The sequence below is a fragment of the Oratosquilla oratoria genome, chromosome 28 (genome assembly GCF_046742065.1).
Source record: "Oratosquilla oratoria isolate Oo_2021 chromosome 28, ASM4674206v1, whole genome shotgun sequence".
In the NCBI taxonomy this organism is placed as follows: Eukaryota; Metazoa; Arthropoda; class Malacostraca; order Stomatopoda; family Squillidae; genus Oratosquilla; species Oratosquilla oratoria.
Genome location: NC_134804.1, coordinates 9,161,218 through 9,166,217, shown reverse-complemented (window position 1 = coordinate 9,166,217; position 5,000 = coordinate 9,161,218).

Sequence of the window (5,000 nt, the reverse complement as noted above, 5' to 3'; positions counted from 1 at the left end):
AAAATACTCCAAAGCTACAAATGACCTAATTAAAAGAAGGATCATGCAGATTAAAAGCAGTAGAGACGAAATAGAAAGAGTAGAACTAAACAAGCTTATCAACAAAAAGCAAAGACCAGAGAGAAGAAAGAAAAACATGGATGAAATAGAGGAAACTATTCGGAAAGATAAAAGTATTAAAGAGACCGAGCGAAGACATGCTTTAGGAAGACAGCAAATGATATGTTTGAAAGATAGAAATGGAGAAATCATTAAATACAGAGACAGAATGGTAAAAGGAGTAGAGGAATTTTATCAAGAGCTTTACTCGTCGAAAACCGTATTCGAGTCAGTATAATTATCTGTCGACGTTAGTAGTGCATCAGAGATTATAAAGGAAGTAGAATTTGCTCTAAAAATATGAAACGAGGAAAAGCACCTGGGAAAGATGGTATATTGATATATCTCTTGAAAGACGCAGGGAAAGAAACTCATATTAAGTTAGCTCTGTTATACACCTAGTGCTTACGTCAAGAAAGCGTTTCTGAGTCGTGGTGCAATGTCATAGTAATTTTGCTTCATAAAAAAAGGAAACCAGAAGGACCTTAGTATCTATAGACTGATTAGCTTGCTATCAAATGTATATAAAGTATTTTCCAAGATCCTTACAAATAGACTAAGCCAAGTTTATAATAAGCAGTCGCTAAAGCAAATGTCTACATCTGTCTTGCAAAAACTTACATTTTTAAAGTTTTACTTTCAATCCTGCTTCAACTAGTCATGAGAATACCAAATGTAATTTTTTAAAGTGCTGAGCCGCTGTTTGGGAAACTGTTAAAATATCATCTAGAAATACACTGGCAGTGTTTCCCAACAACCCATGTAGAACTGTATTCATTAATATCATATAAGTTAATGGACTATTACATAACTCTTATCTTGGCACTTCCTGGATTACGGGTCATACCTGCATCGTGTCTACTACCCTGGGTCAGAAGCAGTGTCGCAAGACACAGAACATCCACAGCAAGGCCGCTTCATAAATTCGGCTACCCCCCCCTCTTCGTCCCCTCATGCAGGAAAGGAGAAGACGTGGAGAAATCCCTTCGGGCTGCGTCAATTTTTTTCTCATACATACTTTTAATATAATGATGCTAAAGAAATTGATAGCCTCTTTTGATCTATATTCTTGATATGAAGCTCATTCATAATAGCGATACTATGATTTCCTACTTCTTTCGATACTAAGGCTGCCACTGATACCCGCTACGACTGCATCAACACACGTAATGGTGGAACCTCTCCTTAGACCTTTCAACCCTAAGACACCTCTCATCGACATATTTCTTTGTCATAGGCAAGAAATATCATAGAAGTGAAGGTCAGACTCTGGCCCAAAGATGATCTGTATCGACCGTGACACTTATAATATCGCAGTTCATCGCTCTGGGCCAGTGGTTCAAAATGTGTAATGTATGCTCTCGTGTTGATGGGATTAAAGTTGATTCTGACATGATACATGCATAATTTACTTATGCTAGTATGACAGCATATCGACTAAAGCCCTCACGATCAATACCACACCAAACATACCACATGCGTGCTCTCTTCAGCTGACAGTGTCCACTCAATTTTCTCCGTGTTCTTCTAGATGTCTTCCTACTCCAGCTCTTTCTTCCACTGTTTTCTTTTTCTTCCGTCTTAATATCCTTTCTCACTACTTCAAATTCAGTACACTCATCCCCAATCTTCCCTTGATTGTTCCCTTATATCCCCTTTAATGCTAAAATAATTATATTGTGGTTATTGTTTGATTCCTATGATCTCTCCTTAAATCTCTTTAAAAATCCTGTGTCTAGTCCCTTTAATTCCTTTTTACAAAGACACCATTTCTCTGCTTCCATTCCCTCACGTCCTTCTCACCTCTTTTTTGTTTCTTAATGTTTTAATAGGTTCTGAGACTCATTTTTTCTGTTACTCTCCCTTCTTCCCTTTTCCATTGTTAATTTCCTTCTTTTTGCATTTCACCTAGTTTTTTCACTCTATTTTATTTTATTTAATCGTATTTCTATTTTTATCCTATCTTATTCCTTTTTGTTTGCTTTGTTTTCATTTTATTTAATTTCATTCTATTCTTTATTCTATCTTAATTAATTTCAGTTATTTTAATTTTATTTTATCTGCTAGTATTCGTTGTCTACGTATTGTGCTACATCTGTTTACACTATTGCGTCTGTCAGCACAGATGTGAATACCAAAGGTGTTTATGATACAATTCTACATATATGAAAGTGGAAATTTTTGAATAACCGTTATCAAAACCATAATTGCCGCAATTAAAAACCTTTGCACGTTTCTGGAAGTCATGCATGTTCTTATGATTCTCGTTAAACTGAAGAATTGCAATAAATCAGAAAAAAAGGCTCACCAGTCAACTTAATTACCTTCCACGCAAAGTTAAGCGTGTAAGACAGTTCAGGTTTGTCTGTTTCCTGAAGTACATTTCTCTCTAGTGACATTTATAATCTTTGGTAAGTGGAGAGGAAAGTCTCAACTTAAAAATCTTAAAGGAATGCACATTTGAAACAAATATATGAACCATGCAAAATAATTTGCCTCTTAATTTTCAATTGTTCTTGGATTAATAATTCAGTCCTTTTACTTGGCTTTGTACAGTATTATTCTTACAATTGTTCATATCCTCTTTCTTAAAATATTCTTTGAAGCTTGAGTCCTACTTGTCTTTATGATATACAGTATACTCAATGTGGCAAACTCTTGTTCTCTAAATGGATGCTTGACACTAACACCTAAATTTACAATGATGCCCTTTTACATCAATATTTACTGCTCTGTTTCTTCTAGGTTAACATTTTGGAAAATGTCTTCCGAACGTTACGGACTAAGGTCACAATGTGAAAGCTGTCTTTAATAAATGGAAATATTTCACTGGATTTTTTTTTCAGATCTAACCTAAGTGCAGAGGGTTTCACCCTCCAGGACTATGTGCTCCCTTAAGGTGGCGGCATACTAAGGCAAGCATGCTACTTGCTTTCTTTACTTTATTTGAGTAAAAAAGACTTCGAATGTAATATTCTAGACATTCGTAAGAGCATCTCAGTAATGTGCCTAACATTTGCATAAGTTTAACTTCTCTTAGTTTGTCATTCAGCTTCTCACTACATGACGCAGGAGTAAATTGGCAATTGAAAATTGAATAGCAAAAGATCGTAACCGAAGACGTTTCTACTTAAATGAAGTAGCAAAAGCAAGTAGCATGCTAGTGAGAAATTCCTGGTGTGCCGTCACCTTTAGAGTTTCAAGTTTAGGGACACAGATGGAGGCAGCGAAAAAGTTCCAGTCTTGGTGCCTCGGCTGGAAAGGTCCGAATGTGTAACCTGATCCTTGATCTTATTAGGTCTTCGAATTGAAAGGTGAAGGTTAGCTAGAGGACTATTCGTTGGACTTTGGTGTTATGAAAAACATTCAAAGGCTCTCTAATTATACAATATATAAAGGTGTCGAGCTGTGTTGGAATCTTTTTAAGATCAGGTTTCGGGCACGCTTCTGAGTTTTGTCCACGTTGTCGATATGTGGTGAATTACTGAACACTTAGAAGAATAAAAAAATTCCGACTGTCGTTCCCTGGTTGGTGAATTTTATAGGGTCAGTAGCTCAGTTGATAAGACGACGGCAGTGAGATTTCACGAGCCCAGGTTCGAATCCGGGGACGACAGTAGGAATTATTTGATCGACATCACCGTCACTGGTGATTCTATTCACCTAGAAGAATGTTGAGGACTCCAGATGTGTCACTTGCGCCTTTAGAAATTGAGGGATAGCCTTGCCTTAACAAACTGAAACCTTCAGATAGGCCAGTTGGCATATTCAAATAATTTATATATCTAATCATTATTCATTTTCATTCCTTTTACCAAGAATCAAGGTCAGTTCCAAAGAGGGATAATTTTACCATACACATTCTTGGTGCATGTTCAGTAAACTGAAAGAAAAAATAAATAAATTGGAGTACTAACATTAATAACAATCTTCAAACGTTTCGGCTTTTTATTTCTGTCTTTTACAAAGAGATAAAGAATGTCCTAATAGCACGGATGTCGAAGAGGATGATCTACACTGATGTTCACTTAAGAATCCATCGTTACTCTTACCTACTTGAACGCTGGTAAAGAATGACTACTCTTACCATCCTCCTACAAGCCTTTCTTACTTGGTGGGAGTTCATCGAAACGATGACGTCGTATCCCCCCATGCATAGAGGATGTTGATATGAAGTCAAAGTTTAGTGTATCTCTAGAGAACGACTGAGCGCAGTGAATACGTTAGATGCTTTCGTGTGGCTTTCTTGGTCATGTTCACGTGGCATAGACAAGCGTCCATAGCCTATTCCCAGGAAGATCTATGGGGAGTCGATAAAAGTACTGCTAACCTTGTAAAAAAATAATAAAACAAACTTCCTGCAGAGATGATTGAGTGTAATATAGATTGTATTTTAATTTATGACCCGATAGACGTCAAAACGACATACTACGATGTATCATTTCTTTATTTGCTATCCACCTATATATGTACTTCTCTATTTTCATATATTCATCTATGTGTCTATATATATAATCATTTATCTATCCTCTAATACGAATATATTTATTCATGATTTAATTTCCTTATCTCTTTATTTGTATGTTTAATAATTGTACATGAAGCCCCGTTATAAGCCAAATGGTCTGTTGTCGGTATATTTTTCCATCATAATTCATTGTAATCTACAGCGTAACGAGTACTGAGGCCAGAGGCACGTGCAATAAAAGACGATCCAGTGTAAGAGAGAAATGGTGATTTTCTTTTTTTTTTTTTTTTTTTTAGAGCTGAGGGCACATATTAAATGTTAAATAAGAGTCTCTGTGTCCTTCGAGTAATCATAATGGACAGGAGGAAAGAGAGAAAAGTACAGAATTGATACGTCAAGTTAGCGAGGACTAAAGGCAACACGGAACATAGTA